Here is an 18748-nt window from a genome sequence, read left to right on the forward strand (position 1 = left end):
CAGAGTCTTTCAAGAGCTGCAGCTCCTTTTCTGTGAACTGTCTCGTCCTACCTTTGCCCATTTTTCGGTCGAACAGGGCTATTTTCTCCTATCTGCAGGAGGCTTTTGTTTACCTCAGGTCTCGGAGGGTTGGGAAGTAGAGCTGATCAGGGTTTTCCCCAAGGGGTACACCAGGTTGTCTGAAAGATCCAGCAGGTCAAGAGCCCGCATCCCAAATGCACACAGAATGTACAGGACTGTGGTAGTGAGTGGGGTGGGGGGTGGGGGGGATGGGGCGGGCTGGACCAGCATCACGCTAACGTCCTTCGAAAGAATAAAAATAATGAATTGGGGGCTCCCATGGGACTCAGTGGGTTCAGGGTGTAGCTCTTGATTTCAGGTTGTGATCTCAGGGTTGTGACATGAAGCCCGGTGTAATGCAGCCTGCTTAAGATTCTCTCTCTTCCTTTCCCTCTGCCCCTCCCCCACCTCAAAAAAAACAAAAAACAAAACACAGTGCATTAGGTCAAATAAAACACAAGTAAAGGGAGAAGAGAAGCCAGTGATGCTCTGGGACAGTCCACAAACCCTTCCCAATCCCACACCCTCTCCCACTCTTCCTTTTAACGCACACGGCAGTCCTCTCCGTGAGAAATCATTTTCCCATTTAGTGGCTGATCCAGAGAGGCCTGGAGAAGTGTAGGTGGGAGAGCCAGGAATGGGGCTTGAGGCTGCCCTCCACATCACTCAGAAGTACTTTTTCTCTTATTTCCCTTAATTGTTTTTGTTTTGCTTCATTATATTTTGTCTTTCTTTTTCTAAGGATTCCCAAAGAAATGTGTGACTCGGCAATGTGCCCACAGTAGGTGCCTAATCACTGTCTCAGGGACTGACACAGAGCATCTGGTCAGCGGGTCTTCGAAACTGTTCATTCTGCCCCCATCCCAACCTGCCACCCTGCCGAAGGGCCTGATCTGAGACAGTCGGGGGCCACAGGGCAGTTGCTGGCTGGCCGGCCCAGCCCGGGCACCTGCCGACCTTCCCTTGCCAGGCATTCTGGCTGTAGGCAGGTGGGGGGGGGGGCAGCAGAGGGCAGTGAGGGCCGGGCACAAGTGCCACCGGCCAGGTGGGCTTTTTATAGCATGGCCCAGGGAGGTCATTCTTAATAGTGGCTTTAACACTGATCACACACTTTATTTCAAACTCCTTAAAGGCTTCAGCGGGAGTCAGCCTCCTGGCTTTCACTATGCCCCCCTCCCTCTCCCCTCCCTCAAGTTCCTGGTGCTGATCTCTCCCAGGGTCTTTTCTGTCTGAAGAGTGTGCAGGAAATGATAGCCCTGGGAACCCCGATTTGCACCCCCTTCCCTAGTGCAGAGGATTCTGGCTCCCTGGTCACTGTGGCCTTGGCCTAGCAGACCCTGCAGCCCATTAGGCGCCAAATGTGCATTGCTCTCGATGGCAGACTTGAGGCTCTCTCCAACAGCTCTGAGTGGGGAGCCCAGCCCTCCGTCCCTCTGTCGACAGCCCCCTCGCCACTGCACTCCACTTTGCTCCAGCTCAGAAAGTGCCCGTGACTTGCCTATGAGGCCTTGCACTCACTCCTTGCCAAAGGCGTCATGTCTAGCATTCCAACCAGGCTCTGGGCGTCGTCAGGTGTGATGGACGCTCTCAGGAGTGGGGCCTGGCATGGGCCTTGCAGCGGGGAGACCCGCGCAGGCTCCCACTCTGCCATCAGAGCCTGGAGCTGTCAGTTTCCTAGAGGTTTGGAGAGGTGACAACCCCCTCCCACTTTGGCGCGGGACAGAGCCGCCAGCTTGTGAACGCGCTGGTCCAGGGGCCGCTCTCTTCCTTCAGCCCCGGGGCGGCCCCGGTGCCCGCTGCCCTCGAGGCCTGATTGCTGGAGTAGTCGAGCGTCCCGGGCCTTCTCCAAGCCGATCAGCGCGCCCGCCCCTGGAAGCGCCCGTGCCTGGAACAGCCGCCCGAGGGGGCGTCCCGAGGACTGGGCACGGGGTTCGGGGCCGATCCCTCAGCCGCCCGTTACCCGCCACCGAGGGCAGAGGCCCCGGCGGAGAGGGCCCTGCTCCCGGGTCGCGTCGCGGGTGGGCTCCTTGGGCCTGCGTCCCTGCCCCTGCGTCCCGACCCTGCGTGCGCTCCCTCCGGCGGCGCGATCACAAAGCGTCTGCTGCCATCTGGTGGCGGCGCCCGGGCAGCCGTGCGCAGCGCGGGGCCGGGGTTCGCGGATCTGCCATTGCCCCCGGAGCCTCGCACCTCCGCGCCCCGCAGCCAGGAGGCCTCCTGCCTCCGCCCTCAGTGCTGCTCCGGATTTCCCCAGCGAAACGGCGTCCGGACAGAGGCAGTGTGGTCGAGTGGTTGGCGCCGGAGCTTTGGCGCCCGCGGCTGGCATCCCGCTGGGTGTCGTGCAGCAGGGCTCTTCAGTGTCTGGATCGTTCTGTCCTCCGTAAAGGGGGCTGAACCAAGTGCGTGTCTTGCAAGGAGCCTGGGCAGATGCTTGTAAAACCCTTGCCCAGGGTAAATCCTAGCTGTAACTGTGATAAAATCCCAAACTGATTCTCAGCTTCTCAGACTCCCTCTTCTTCCCCCACCCCCAAATCTCTCTCTGCCTCTCACCGGGGCGCAAAATTGGCCATGTCATGGATTTTCGGTTTCTCCGTCTGTAAACTGGGGATGCCAATGCCCATCTCCCACTCCCAAACAAGGTAAGGGGTATAAAGATGGCTCCGCCTCTCTGCGGACAGGTGTACCTGGCCTCCGAGGTCTCTGGGGCCTCTACTTCTAAGCTCCCAGAGGTTAAGTCTCTGACACAAAGAAAAGACCCTCCCAGCTGCTGTTTAAACCTGCAGGCTCTGTCCAGAGCCTTGAGGACAGGGTCTATTTTCTGAGCTAAGGGGATCTGGGGGACTTTTCTTTGCTCCCTCCCAGATCACAGACCTCGGGGTCCAAATCAGGGGTCATGATCTCTGACCCCCTTTCACGAAGGCCTCACTGAAGCAACTGCCTCACCCCTTTAACAATATGGTGGAGTAATTGAGGAAAATAAACTTTCCTTTTTAAAAAAAAAAAAAAGGCTGTTTGGAGCCATTCACACACGAGGAGCCGTCCCTAAGACTTGGGTTTGGTGCGTGTGTACACGCCGGGTCTTACACACATTCCAGTAGGCTGCAGCTTTAATTACTTCTCAGCAAGCAGCCAGAAGGGGCCTTCAGAACCGGGCGTGACAGCCAGGTACGCCGCAGGGAGGGGCACGTCTCCAGCCGCCGCCACTCGGCCTGGGAAAGCGCCCGCTCCAATTCAAAGGTATCAAATATTTGCCTAGCTGTTCAACATTTCTTCAAATAATATACTCACAGCTAATTCATATCGAGACTCGATGTCTTCATCTCTGCCAGGCCTTCTTCCTGGATTAGCGCGTCTTGTCTATTCTGGGAGAAAGTTGTCCTACATTCTAAAAATAGGCCCTGGAGTCTGGACACTGGCATGCACGGTCAGCGGGTGCTGTTTTGTTTATCTTGAGGGCCGTCCTCTGGGGGCAGCTGCGACAGCCCAGAGGCGCACTCATGAGACAGCCAGTGTGTGCAGAAGGTGGGGTTCTCCGGGGATGTCTGCTCTGGCCGCTGCCTTCCCAAGGAGGCTGTGATCCACATGTAAGGATGCCCCACCCAGCCTGGCTTTTGACCTCTGAGGGAAGTAAGTGCAAGACTTTCAGTCAGTGGCAAGGTGCTTTCTGCTCCACATACGGGTCCGTTTCTTCCACAATGTTAGAAGCCCAGGATGTCCCTGTAGCAGCCAGGACCAGGCCAGAAGCAGGTGGCATGCTGGTTCAGGCCACTGGGGAGAGCTTAATAAAGGGACTTATTTTCAGAGGGGTCCCGGGAAGGAGGGACAGCACCCCGCGACTAGCAGCAGTGGGGCTCTCCCCCACATCCCCCCAGGTTGCTGGGCCCAGAGGGGAGAAGCTACCTGAGTCTGGAAGCCAAGATGGCTGTGTGGGGAGTGCCATCTGACCAGAGTGGTGATCTGGAGGCGGGAGGAAGCCTGGAGAATGGCCACCCAAGCACGCCCCAGTCTTGCGCTAGGGTTCCCCCAACTCAAACCCACTCAGAAGGCAGAGCAGCATGTCGATGTGTCCGGTAGGGGTGTTGCAGGGGGAGGTACACAGAGCAGGGGAGGGAGGGTGCAGAGGATGAGACATTCAGCCCCCTGTCCCTTTTTTGGGACCTCTCCACCTCCCGAGAGTCCTCCTGGCTCTCCTTGCCCCAGTCATTATGGCTCTTGTGGCCTCGCCATCTGCCTCTCTTCCTAACTCCCCTTCCCTTTGTTTCTCCTGAGCGATATCTCCCTCACTGCCCGTGCCCCGAGGGAGGACGGGGGCGGTGGGCTCCATGCCCCTTTCCTGATTGATGGAGTTGTAGTGGGCCCAGCAGCTCTATCACTGCCAGGCGAGGGAGAGCCGCTGTACCCTGGACACTGGCATCGGAGGATTCGTCTCTTCCTTCCCTAAACCACTCTAAATGAGACTGATCGGACTACTTCCATGTATCACTGCAAGGACTTCCTCGTCTGCTTCCTCTTGTCCTGCGTGCCATGCTGGCTTGGACGGAGTGAGGAGCAGTTGCTGAACCTCTAGCCGCCATGAAGCCCCCAGTGAGAGCCCCTCCTGGGTGCCCGGCCTGCACACATGCAGCGGGGTGTCTGTGCTCCAGGAGCACGGGTCAGGGGAGGCTGGACCCACCACCCATTCACTCGGTCATTTGGCGTAAGGTACCCAGAGCCCCAGTGCTTGGGCCCTGGGTGAGACCCCGGCTGTGTACACAGCAGGGAAGGATTTAGTGTCCACTCTTGACAGATACAGAAAGGGAGACCGTGGGCATAGTGGATAAACTCCTCGAAGCCTCAGCTTCCCCCTCTGTTAAATAGGGTTGACATTCCCTGTCACCAGGCTGGCTTAGGGGTGATGTGAGATCACCGACAGTTGTAGGGTGACAGCAACTTGTCCATAAACCTCAAATGAAAGGTGGGACCTCCCAGGAGGAGGCTGAGGATGTCACAGAGAGAGCGGCGGAGGACGTGGGACCTCAGACAGCCAGGGGAGCAACGGATGTGGACCCAGATGGCCAGCTGTGTCTCTGGTTTTAAATGGGATAAAATAACTCCCAGAATGAATATCGCCTCTATGAGGCATGTCCCCTTGTGAGGGCACCCCTACTAACGGATCTCACCACGGCACAAAGAATAGTCTACTCTCCCAATCTGGGGATGATATAGACAGCTGGCTAATGCAAAATGAATTTTCATGTTATTTTTGCTTATTTTTTAAGTCCGTTGGGTGCATCGCGGCTGATCGCTGTTCTGACATTTTTCTTCCCTCATTAAGAAAGATGCCCCTGGTGAGTTACCTGTGCTGGGTTCGGAGCAGAAAATAAATATCGCTGGCATCCACTTTCCTGAGCTCTCTGGGTGTAATTAAGAAAGAGACACCTGCAGGAGAGAGAAAGCACAGGGCAGAAAACGGCCAGTGGTTCCTCATCACAAGAACTCCCCGGTTTGGGGGACCATCCCAAGGCCACCCCTTCTACAACCTCCTTTCTGATCTGTTGGGGCCTCCGTCCGCCTTTGCGCCCTAACACCATTCCATTTCAGTGTGGCTTCTTGTCCTCCAGCTTCTCTCCTCCCTGCTGCGGTCGACAGCTCTGGTCTTCCCTTCGCCCAAGGTACCTGCTTTTCTTTGGGGGACCCACCCTTCATGGGAAGCCCAGGCCATCTGGACGGACCCAGTCTTGCCCCCATGGGGAGCCAAGCCAGGACAGTCAGAACTCGTCTCGGGGCTCACCAGGAACTGCTTCCTGAGATACTCTTGGGCTGAAGCTCAGCCTGGGGCCACAGCCCTTCTGACATTAGGAAGAAATTGTCTTCAGAGGGAATCCAAACGGGGATGCCTGGCTGGCTAAATCAGGAGAGCATGTGGCTCTGATCTCGGGTCTTAGTTCGAGCCTTATGTTGGGGTAGAGGTTACTTAAAAAGAAAAAGGAGAAGGAGAAGGAGAAGAAGGGAGAGGAGGAGGAGGAGGAAGAGGAAGAAAAAGAAGGAGGAGGAGAAGAGCAAGAGGAAAAAGGAGGAGGGGGAGGGGAGGAGCTGGACAGCTGGGCCTCTCAGGAGAATTTGGGATCTGGTGTCCCGTGCAAGCCCTGGGTGCAGGGCTGCTGGACTTAGCAAACAGGCATGCTGAGGGCCCCCCACCTCGCCTCACTCTTGCTGGGCCCAGCCACTGCCTATGGCTCAGGGAGCCGGTTGTTGGGTCTGTTACCAGAGGAGGCGGCGGGCACCAGGGCACAGGCTCAGGGCTGCAGCTCAGGAGCACCCCCGTGCTCTCAGAACCCGGGGTGTGAGCTGCAGTCGTCCCCTTTCCTTTATGACCTTCCACCATAGTGACTGTGAGCGTCTGTAAGACACCGGGTGGGCACAGCCTGAGCAGCCGCTTCCTGACACCCCACTTTCCATGGGACCTTGGTTCCTCTGGTATTCTCTCGAGGGGTGCCCTGCTCCTTTCCTAGACAGCAGAGATCACCCTTTATCATTGTTAAGTGGTTTTCCTGTTTACTGGACTCACTACTGTCTCTCCAGTAATCGTTCAGGTCTCAGAAGATGGAAACTTTTATTGTTTTTCTCCTAATGTGTGTCGGCACCTAAGTGGGGGATTGGCACACGGTGGGCCCTCAAGAAGCATCCATGGAATGACCGAGTGGGCGGGCACGAGTGGGCCAGGGCCCGGGGCCTGGTGCTGGAGGGCAGCAGAGCGGAAGGCCGGGCATCCGGGGCGTGGAGTGGTGAGGGGTGAGAGGCGGACCCCAGCCTCCAGAGAACCACGGCATGAGGCAGAGCGTGTGGAGTGTCCCATGTGGACCCGACTCAGAGCCCAGAGCTCTGAGAAGAAGACAGGAAGCCTGCTGGGTGGAAATGCTCCCTGGGCAAACTCCTGTGGCTGCAACACAGGGGACTGAAGAGAAATGTAGAAACGAGAGAAGGGGAGTCCTGTCCGCAGCTCGTGTTCACCTGCTACTTTGCTCCTGGGTCCCGTCTCCCGAGTAGAAAGTCAGCTCCCCGGGACAGACACCAGCTGCGATGTCCCCCGTCCGTCCCGTGTCGTTTGGTTCAGGGCTGGTCTGCATGGCAGGTGACTAACCATGCCCGTCACCCACAGGACTTGGTTTGTGAGTGTTTAGAAAGCATCTACATAATGTCCACGTGTCCCGTGTGCAGTGCCCACGTTCAGGCCTGTGGTGAGTGGGGGTGGGCAGGGCAGCCCAATGGAGCATGACTCTACCCACCAAGGAGTGCAGGGGCCACCTCAGCTATCCGTCCCTGCGCTAGTCACGCCTCATGGCTGGCCCCAGGGACCCCCAACATGAGGCTGGTTCTAGCTAGAGGAGAGGTGTAGACCATTAGACTTTGGTTTGAATCCCAACTTTACCACTTAGTGGTGAGCGGTGTGGACGAGTCCCTTGACTTCATCCACCTCCTGCACCTGAGGAAACCTCTGGGGGGAGGGGGAGCCTATGGACACTTGGGCCCCTGAGGAGGCCTCCTCTGCCCCTGTGAGGCCATCTCCCCGTGGCCACTCCACGCCCTCCATGGTGTCCGCAGCTCCTGCCCCCAGTACAGCAGGGAGCAGCTGCCTTCTCTGCCTCCCTGCCTGGTCATATGTCTTGAGGGGCAGGACCTGGTACCCCTGGGTGCTCTTCTTCCCACCTCACTGCCGAGGGCCCAGCACTGGGCCTTGTGCCTTCTTGGTGCCCACAAGGCATTCGATGAATGAACGATGTGTGAATGACTCACAGGAATTCAATTGATGTTGTGGAATTACCAAACTATCTTGCTAACTCCCCCAAACTATCTGCCACCTCCCTCGGCGGGTAGGGGGCCTTTACTCCCCACCAGGAGAGGCAGGGAGCCCCACACCTGGAGCCCCAGCTGTAGGACCCACCCCCAGATGCTCCCACAGGGAAGCCCTGGGCCCCTCCTGTAAGCAGCTACCTTCCGCCAGGCTCTGGGGAAGCCGGGAGACTGCAGAGGCCCCCTGCCTCCTCTGCTTACGGACCATCCAGTAGATGGGAGGTTTGCAGCCACAGGCACAGCTCCCACTCCTGCTCATGTGGGACCAATGCTCAGCATCCATGATGCCCTAGAAAGGCTTCGTTAGCGAGGCTGCTCATGGGGAAACCAGTCTCTGCCACTCAAGGAGCTGGGCAGCCCTGACAGCCAGGGCACTGGGGGGCGGAGGGCTGACGTTCCCACTTTAAATCTGGCCCCTCTGATGTCGGTCCAATCCCATTCCCCAGAGATAAGCTGGCTCAGTCTGCCATCTTTCCAGATAGTTCCCGTGGAAGCAGAAATAGCCCAAATTCTAAGTGTCTAGACACTGACATATGGGGTTTCTTGATATTGTTTTCATACAGGAAAACTTGCTCTGAAAAACACAGCTACACACAGACACTCACATGCCCCACGCCCCGCACACGAAATCCTGACTTTCAAAATGCTCAGAGCCCTTCCTGAACTTGCCGGAGAGATGGTGTCATTGGTGTTTGTTCCTGGTGAGTTTTAGAGGGCTTTCTTTAAACACACATAAACACACACACACACACACACACACACACACACACACACACAACCCTGACAATTTGTCTCCTCTCCTCTTCCCAACAGCAGGGGGGGTCTGACCCTTGAATACGGAGGGGCCTTTGCCACATGCTGGAAAATGAGGCATCAGTGTTCACACGGGCTGTGAGCAGAGGACACACAGCCCAAGGCCGGGAGACAGGAACCCTAGTCAGGGAGCCAGGACAGGCTCTAGATAGACAGCCCAGGTGGGATGCTGGGGAGTCTCTTCACCCTGGCTTGCCTATCAGGAAACTGGGAATGGTATTTGTGCCCTTGCTGGCCAGAGGTGAAAATCTCCGCAGAGGACTGGGTAAACAGAGATTGGGGCTCTGACTTGGGAGGTGGGAAGCAGCCAGAATGAGCACGTGGCCTCCAGTACCAGCTGTCTGTGCTTGAATATTGCCCTGCCCACTGCCAGCCGAGTGACCTTGGTGAAGCTCCGTAAGTTGTTCTGCCCTGGTGTCCTCATCTATAAAGTGTGGAGGGGTAATACGACATCATCGGGTTTGGGTTAGGACGAGACGAATTCATACGCAGAGGTACTGACGGATACCCAGGGTCCGGAGCTCCACCAGGACGGCCTCCTCCTGGCGGGGTCCTGTTTCGACCCAGACTCTTCTCCAGCACACAGCCCCTGCCCTCAAGACCGGGCCTCCCAAGGGTTAGGAGAAGCCCGAGCTTACTTCCACTTGTGGAAGCCTCCGGTATATTAAGTCATAACAAAATGCCACGGCAGGGTTACATAAGTTAAGGTAAACTGAATACATTTACATAAAGCAAGTTAATGGCTTTCAACAGACACAACGGAGACTCCCTGGAAACCCTCGGTGGACACAGTGACAACAGTCTGCACTCAATGTTCATCAGGAACGAGTGGCCTGGGGAAAATGGCCCGCCCTCCCTTTGCCCTTGCCTGCCCATACCAGCGCCTGCCTGGAGACACTTCTGGGGAGGGTAGGAAGAAAAGAGACAGCCTGGCTCCCAGCCTCGGTGGAGGCAGAGATGAAGGGAGTTCTTTGGAGCATGTTAACATGCTGGGCAGCCACAGGGGGGAAGCAGGCGGGCTACCCCGCACAGGTGTGCACCCAGAGGCCGTGGGGAGCCAGCCAGGACAGCCACACGGGGCCAGCCAGGGCCTTGTTGCGGGACCGGCCTCCTTGGGACGCATGCCTCCTCCCCGACGATCCCAGGGTGGTCCAAGAGCCCCTGCAGGATGTTTTAAAATGACCTGTAGCTTTAAGGGGACTCTGAAAAGTCTCAGTTCTTCGTGTGTCCCCGCGCTCCCTGGGACTGAGTGGCAGGAGCTCAGCTGTACCAGCCGAGTGGGCACACAGCCTTCAGAATGACGGGAAGCTCCAGCTTCCCTCGCCACCTGGCTCTCTCCTTGACTCCACAAGACCCGGGCAGTTCTCCCTCTGTGACCCACCCTACAGGTGTCTCAGGGCACCTCCAGGAAGTACCTGGCTGGCAAGAGGGGGAGAATCTGGTTCTCACCTTCCTCCCAGGACCCCCACCTAGCTCCTGTGTCTTTCAACCCTGGGTGTGCATGGCTGTCACCTGGGGAGGGGGCGGTCTTTAAAATGCTGACACCTGCTCCTTCCCCCACTCCAGGACACCGACACCTGCTAAACCAGTCAGGCCCAGGTGTGGCTCCGTTGCAGATCTGACCCACTACAGAACTTCAGTCCGGGCTGGGGGCTGCTCCCGGAGCCAATCTGAGCAGAGGACTAAGGTCGAGAGAGGCCGCTCTCCAGTGCAGCCACGAGAGAAACGCTAGCCTGGGAAGACAGGCGTCAGGACACGGAGATTCTTTGCGCAGTGAAGGCTGTGGGTGGGATGGAACAATACTCAGCTCCAGAGCCAGCCTGCTTTCACCAAGTACCGCTGTGGGCCGAGTGCCTGCTCAGGTGCTCTTTCCCTGCCTTTCTTGCCACAAGGTACACATCTTTTCATGTTCATGGGCCCAGAGGGCTCCAAGTTAGAACAGCCCCCAGGAACAGCCTGGGGTTCTGGAGTCTCTCCATCTCCACTCGCTCCCAGGGAACTGAATGCCCAGACATCCTTTGGCCTGGTGTGGAGGTTCCCAAACTCCAGCACACGAGAGTTCTACTGTGGAGAGCTGGAAGCCTGGAACCACGACTGGTGTCCCACGGATGATCCCGGTGGGCCTTCAAGGTAACGCTGCTCAGTCTGTGCAGAGCCCTGCGGTGCCTCGGGAGCACAGTCCTACAGCCCAGCCTCGGTGACCTGCCCCTCTGCCCCCCACATCACTTCCACTTCTCTCCCCTCACTCCCTCCTCTCGGGCCATCAAGACTTTTCTCTTGTCCCTCACCTGGCCAGATTTGTTCGGGGCTACTGCCACAGGTCCTATACCTGCACCTGGGGCAAGGCTGGTCCCTGCCAAGCATTTGTTGTTCTTGACAAATGCTGAGGACGGTGGGTCCTCCAGGAGCTAACAGTGAACTTGGGAGAATGGCTAGGACCGCCTGGCTTTCTCCTTGACAGGTCAGCACAGGACCCCTGTGGGAGGCTGCAGGGACACCCAGCCCCTGCAGCATTCACGTTCCACAGTACCGCAGAGCCGGTGCCCAGCACTCCGCTTGGAGACAGGCTGTGGCCGAGGGATCCTGCGTGCGTCTCAGGCACTAGCCTTCTGCAGATGACAAGAGGAGTTGTGGATCAACAGCCCAGCTCCCTTGCCCTTCGGGGGATCTGAGTACTGCTCTACATGTGTCCCAGGTCCCAGGGGTGAGGGTCCCTGCAGCGGAACCTGCTCATTCCCCCACGCTGGACTGGGCTCTTCCGCGTCCCGCCTCATGATGCCAGCCTCCCTCCCCCCAGAGTGTTTGGAAAAGCACCCCCCCCCCCTTTGCTCAGTCTGCCCAGCAGCCTCTCAATGGTGAATCCACCGGGGGCAAAGGAGGCACCCTAAGGCTCTAATCACTGGATGTGGATATCATGCCCCAAAGAGGACAGCAGAGAGCAGGTGGTTTCCTTCAACCCGGTGTCAGATCTCTGGCTCCTGGGGAAATGGCTCCTTTGGTTTCCTGGCTCCTGCCCCACGGACAAATTAAATCAAACAGGGTGAAAAAAGTTGTCATTTGGAAAAGTTCTGTGGCCAAAGGCTGCAGGGGTTGGGGGCTGGGAGACATGGAGCTGAAATGCTTTGGAGAAGCAAAGGCCAGGGAACCAGCTCCATCCAGAACAAACTTCACAGCTGGGACAAAAGCGACAGCCATGGGTGGAAGCGAAGAAAGTTTCGCGACTCCTCCCTCCCAGAGATATTTCCAAGAGCTTTATTTTTCTTGCCAGTTGGTTAAGAAGCAAAAAAGGAACAATAGATTCAAGCTGAAATAATTTGCATTTATGATGAACACAAGGAATATCTACCTTGCATTTTCCTAAAAAAGAAAAATTAAACCCCGTTTTTAATTAACTGATAAACTATTAATCAAATTTTTGCAATGTTAGGTGACACATTATTCATTTAGATAGAATGACTGTGAACTTAAACTAATCAAATCTGATTTGCCCACATAGGCTTGATTGAAATACATTTTAACTAGCATATACAAAGAGAAAATCTTGGATTTCTTACCTAATCTTCAGAGTATACTGCTGAGTTAATAAGGGCAGTTTTTTTTTTTAAATGAGACCACCATTTCTTCATCTGCATATCAAAATCAAGAGGGACTTAATTGCAAAACACATATTCCTGAAATCTAATCATTACACTGCTTTAGGGTATTTTATTGAAGCATGTTAAATTATGGACAGAATATTAATGATGGAGCTAATCAAACCCAATTAGTCACTTCTAACAATAGTCACATAAATATACAAGTCAGGTACTAAAGTACTGTAGATATGATGTAAAATTGTTAAAATATTAAATGTATGGGATATTTATGAAATATTCATGTGGAATTTAAAGCCCAAAATTATCGGATAAGTCACTTTAAAGAAAACAAGTTAGGCAGTGTCCTACAATATTTGACTGGAATTCACAAGTTTTCACCTATTCTTCAGGTACATTCGAATCCAGGGGATTAGTGAGTCTATAATCAATCAATCAGCAAATTCTAATAAGATGACTTACCATATTCATGACCCAGGATTTCACTCTTGCATCCAGAGACTTTTTTCGTTCTTTTGTTTTCTGACTTTTTCAGGGCCTGCTGGAAGGGTAGGTCTGGAGTCTTGGGGCCTTGGGGAAGCTGATGGAGGGGTAGATAGAGCAGTTGGGGGCCAGGCAGGACCCTCCCTCCTCACCCCCGTCCCCAGGGCCAAGCCAGGCAGGATGAGGCAGGGAAGCTACTGCTGGTGGGTGTCCTCTTCCTCCCATAGGTGAGGTTTCAGGAAAGGATGCTAAAAGGCCCAGAGCAGTTCTGGCCTTGGCCTGTGAGGGATCTTGGTGGAAGATTCCAGGCCTGGGAGCTGGGCCAAAGCAGGTAGGCAGCATGGGATGTGGGAATCCCCCCTGCAGAGACCTCCCCCGATCCTGTTTTATTTCAAGCATGGCTGCGTGGTCCCAGACTGCCTGCGTGACAGTTTCAGCACGGGCTGGCTCCCAGGACTTCCCTTCATAAAGGAGGCTGTCAAGCCTCACACTTCACCTTACTGGCCCTTGTCCTATCCTAGTATCCCATCCAGACCTCTGCTTTCCCCTCTCCTATCCTCTTTCTAGAACACTGTCCTCCTGCCTCTCATGCTGGAGTCTCAGCTCTGGGGCGAGAGTGGTCCTAGGGCACAGGGCCCAGCTCTGGCCAAACGTCCCAAGCGAAGTCCCAGGACCCTAACCCACCCCCCAACCCATCCATCTACCCATCCATCTATCCTCCAAACACTTACCTAGAATGAGTACGTCCCAGGTGCCATGCAAGACCTTCCTCTCTAAACTTGGGAAGCATAGACATGAGGCAGAAATTGTGTAAATCATGTTGCTTTTTCCTGTACATCATGTATACTCCTGCTTCAGATAATGGCACCTCTGTTTTCCTTCAAAGAGCACCCTGCCCCCACTTTCAGCCTCTGAGGCCTGGGGGCTGCTCTACTTCCGGGACTCACAGTGGGGCAGGTGACCCAGGCCTGGCAGCGATACTTCATCCCTTCGTCCCTGTGATCGGCTCGTAGATGGGAATGTGAGCGGAGGGTAATCTTGGGGGCTTCGCTGGAAGTGCAAGGAAAGACACCCCTTTTCTGCTGGGATGTCCTGGGAGCAGAGGTTGGGGCCACAACATGCACAGAGACGTCTTCACAGAAGAGAGCACAAGTCCTTACGACATTGCTTGAGTCTGGATCCAGCTGTGCCCTGAGCTTCTACTTACTTGAGCCGATAAATCTCCCTTCTTTCTCTTTCTCTCTTTGTTTCTCCTTAGCCTGTTTGAGTTGTGTTTCCTGTCACTTTCAACCCAAAGGGTCATGGCTAATAGGAGAGAAACCGAAGAGATACAGTCTAGACTCTGAGAGACAATGTGAAGACGGGGGCGGGGGGCAGGTGGTGTCAGTAGCAGGACACAGCCTCGCCGCTTCTGCAGGCTTGTGCGATGGGAAGCTGGACAGAAATCTGCCTCTGGTCCTCGGAGCACTGGCAGGGCTGCGTCATCACCCCCGGCTGCCCCTTTGTCGCTCGTGACGGATGGCAGATGGAGTCAGTGGTCACCCTGCTGGAGGTGGTCAGGATGTGGACACACTGAGCATCATGGTGGGGTGCAAAGCCCGGCACGTGGCTCAATGAGGGGTTGCAGGTGTGCGCGGGTGGATAGATTTCCAGCAAATTTCCATGCCTCACTAGTCCTGAAAACACAAGCTCCTTCTGGCAAGAATCGCCCTCTTGCCTGGCACCGTGGCCCTCCTGGGGGTAGCTCCAGCCTACACCTGTGGCTTTAGTTCCCCTGGTCCAGCTGTTCCACAATTTGCTCGCCCTCAAGCACCTTCCCCAGCCTCTGGAAGCCTCCAGTTTTTTGTCATTTCCTTCTGCAAGTGCCACCTCCACTGCCACTTTCTCCATGAAGCCCGCCCTGGTTCTTCCTAGCTCTGCTGGATCTCTCCCCATTCTTTTTTTTTTTTTTTTTTTTTAATAGGCTTCACAGCCAGCGTGAAGCCCAACACAGGGCTCGAACTCTGAGATCAAGACCTGAGCTGATGAGATCAAGAGTCAGACACCTGACCCACTGAGCTACCCAGATGCCCTGAGATCTCTCATGACCTTGGTTTTCCATGCATTGGAGTGGGAAGGGGAAATCTTGGTGCAGAATCTACATCTACGTTTGGGTGGGGGCAGCAGCAGAAAGTAAGGGCTAGACTGACATACCTCTGCCAGAGATGAGCAGGAGAATCAGCAGCAGGGCCGTGAGACTCCTCACGAGGACGTGGGAGTGCTGTTCACACCATGCACTTCTAATCTCTAGGGAGGGGGCGATGTCCTTGACCCAGGTACAGGGCTGTGACCTGGGTCCCCTACCAGACCACGAGCCCCCAAGGGCAGGTGGGGAGCTGGCCTGTTCCTTCAGCCTCCCAGTACCATCAGGAAGAGTTGGTTGGAAGACAATTCCAGAGTCTGAGGACTTTCTGGAGACTCTGAGACCCCGTCCGGAGGTTCCCAAACCAGGCTCTAATTGACATTTAGTTTTGGGTCTGCATGTGGCCCACATTTATGGGCCATTGGTACCCTGTTGCACCAGGCTAAGCTGAACTTTTGTAAAGTACCGCATATACTTTTGAATATTTTTAAAAAATCAGATAATCATGCAAAATCATAAACACCAGTTAACATTTTTGCCATTTCCTCCTCGGACTTTTTTTTTTTTTTTTGAAATGCAATAAGTAGCAGACGACATGATGTGATGCATTCATTGCCCAATGACAGGCGCGGCGTGAATTCCAGGTGGCAAGCGTCCTTCTACACGTCTCCTTGGGCACGTGTGGAAGCAGCAGCCCCTTCAGCTTTGCTCTTCATTGCCAAGTTCGCATTCCACCATCATGCAAGTGAGTTTCCCCAGATCTTCTCTGACACTTGGTATTATGACTTGATTTTTTTTTTTTCTTTTCTCATGGGCGTGAATAGTAGGTCATGGTTGATTTAAGGCAAATCTCCCCATTGTTAGATGCCCCATGTGCCTTTTCAGGCGATTTTTCATCCCCCCTGTCATCACATTGCTGTCCTCCCTCCCAAGATCGGATCCCGCTGCAGGCAACAACAGCTGTTGGGGGTTTCGGGTAAGCAACTTAGCCTCCATGTCCTTGTCTGAGAAAGGACCAAGTAATGGCTCATTCATGAGTTTTAGACCATGCAGACCAGCTCTTTCAGCAATCACGCCTGGGGTGATGCTTTTATTTTGTCTAAAAGATGTGAGTCCAGAGTGCCATTTCAATTCAAGCGGAGCTTCTCCGGAAGCTGGGGTGGCAGAGAACGGTGAGCCCTCTCCCGGGGAGGCTGGGGAGAAGGTAGGGGTGGAGGAGGAGCACAAGGCCCACCTTCAGAGCTCCATTCTGTGGGGCTGGAGAGAACCTGCACTGCAGGGGCTCCTGCTGCCCCTTGGCAGGCTTCCATCTGTCCTCCGTGCAGCCCAGGCAACTGACCTCTCCTACTTGGGGTCCTTGGCAGGCCTGTGAAGGGGAGGCAGGGCCCAGGGTCAGGTCAGCTGACATCACCAAAAGGAAGAACCTGCTGTGGGAACTGCATGTGACAGGTGATTTATTTCTTCCTTAGGTTCCCCAAAAGCCCCGTCTTATCTCTGCTTTGCAAGGCCTCCCGGGCCCAAAAAAGCAGAAAACTATGCTCCACTCAAGACAGGAGAGAACCATCTAGGTGACTGCCTGAATTTCCCTGGAAAATTACCCTGGGAACACCATGAAGCAATTTGTCAGTCATCAAGTCCCCATCAAGTTACCTGAAATTTTCAGTTACCCAAAAAGCAGTATCAAATCACCTTCAAAGGCATCCGTTTCAAGGGTACAATCTGATGAGTTTTGGCAAATATCCAGGCTTGTCTAAGCAGACTTATATCTTCCAAGATGCATCCTTTCTGTGGGTTTTGATCCTATTTGTTGAAAACACAAAACTGCAAGCCTTCCCAATCGGTTAGCGAGAACACTGACCCACATCAGTGAAGACCGGCGTCTGCTGGCTGGATTTTAACAGAAAACCTTTGCATAGTTGGTAGATGGAGTGGAAAGTGAGTCGGTGACTTAGTGATGCCTGTTCCCCACTTGGATCCACATATCTGTCTGAAGTGTCTTTTTAGTTATTAAACCGAGGATCAAGAACCAGGCTTCTGAACTGTTGCCTCACAAAGTGTTAATCAAGATTTTCAAAAATAATGAAGCACATTTAATCACATTGCCACTCACAAAGAATATCATAATTAATATGTGGATGAGAGCAAAAAGATTATGTTGTTAATAAATAAGTTATTTTAAATATTGTTTATCTCTATCTTCTCCTTGTAAAATGTGTGTTTTGTCTATGTCTTATAATAGACACAGTGAGATAATACCATAGGATACAGCAGACTCGTGGGCAAGGACTTGGATGCAGGTTGTTGGTTGGAGAGGTGGTTTGGGGAAGCGGGTGGAAAGCCTTGGGGAGGGAGACAGGGGTACACTAGGGATGGTCTGGCTCACTCCCACAGAGGGTACATGAGGCATCACGTGGAATGTGTTCCGATTGTCCCATTGAGGGAGAGGGAAACTAGGAAATTTTCCACTGGGACATTTGTCTTCTTTTGGTTGGGAGTTGCCCTTGGGATGTCAACTTCCCACCTCTTCTGGGCTCTCTGGAACATTGGCGAAGCCAATGTTGGACATTGGAAAGGCATTGGAAGGCATTGAAAAAGCCTTAAGTCTAGCAAGCAGTGAGGAGTCAACACCGTGGCCAGAAGTTCTCACCTGTGTGGGAAGGAGCCACAGTAACTGTCACTGAGCTCAGCCGTGAGCTGAGGAGATGCAGGGTGACCATTTACAGTGTTCGCTAGAAGGTCTGTGTTTGTAAATGTCTGGCTGAAAATGTGCTGACACTGACTGGAGATGACTAACCTGGAGACTGTTCGGAAGGGTGTGATCACCCAGTGACTGGGAATAACCGAATCCAAACTCTACCCTTGTTATTACCCGTGAAAGCATTCCTTTCCCTGGGGCGGTCCACAGCAGCAAGATGGCAGTGCAGAGTTCCAGGAAGAGGAAGTTTGTGGCTGATGGGGAGCTGGCTGAAGATGGCTACTCCAGACTTGAAGTCTGAGTTACACCAGCCAGGACAGAAATCATTATCTTGGTCACCAGTACACAGAATGCTCTTGGTGAGAAGGGCTAGAGGATCTGGAAACTGACTGCTGTGGTTCAGAAGGGGTTTAGTTTCCCTGACGGTGGGGAGAGCTTTATGCTGAAAAGGTGGCCATGAGAGGTCTGGGGACTATCGCCCAGGCCCAGTCTTTGTGTCACAGGCTCCTTCCTAGGAGGCCTTGCTGTGCAGAGGGCCTGCTCCAGTGAGTTCCGGTGCATCATGGAGAGTAGGGCCAAGGGTTGTAAGGTCCTGATGTCTGCGAAACTCCAGGGCTAGAGGAAGTGTGAGAATGGCCTGATGATTCACAGTGGGGACCCGTTGACACTGCTGTGGGCCATGTGCTGCTCAGACAGGGTGTGCTGGGCATCAAAGCAAGGATCATGCTTCCCTGGGACCCAAGTGCCAAGACTGGCCTCAAGAAGCCCCTGCCTGACCACATGAGCATTGTGGAACCCAAAGATGAGACACTGCCCACCACCCCCATGTTGGAACAGAAGTGGGGGAAGCCAGAGCCACCTGCCATGCTGCAGCCGGTACTCACAGCATAATAAGGTCTCCTTGGCAGCTGGATATGGAGTCTGGATATTGCTTTGTAAATATCTTTAATAAAATCTTTGAAAAAGAAAAAAAAAACAGTGAAATTACACCTGCTCGTCCTAACCACCATCCACCCCTTCTCCCTGGCATCCAGCCCAGATTATTTTGTGGGTGAACTCAGTTAAATCATTAAGGACCAGACCATAACCATGCTACCTACTGTCCCAGAGCACAAAAAAATAAACCTACTATGTTCCTAAAAAGAAAAACTTGCT

General features: G+C 54.1%; 1 pseudogene across 1 annotated transcript; it reads left to right on the forward strand.

Annotated features, from left to right (window-relative positions):
* The first annotated feature begins 17810 nt into the window (after window positions 1–17810).
* LOC308358346 (small ribosomal subunit protein uS3-like) lies at window positions 17811–18484 on the forward strand (annotated as a pseudogene). The gene has a single exon. The product of its transcript is annotated as a small ribosomal subunit protein uS3-like (transcript).
* The last annotated feature ends 264 nt before the right edge of the window (window positions 18485–18748 follow it).

The sequence above is a fragment of the Martes martes genome (genome assembly GCF_963455335.1).
Source record: "Martes martes genome assembly, chromosome: 17".
Classification (NCBI taxonomy): domain Eukaryota; kingdom Metazoa; phylum Chordata; class Mammalia; order Carnivora; family Mustelidae; genus Martes; species Martes martes.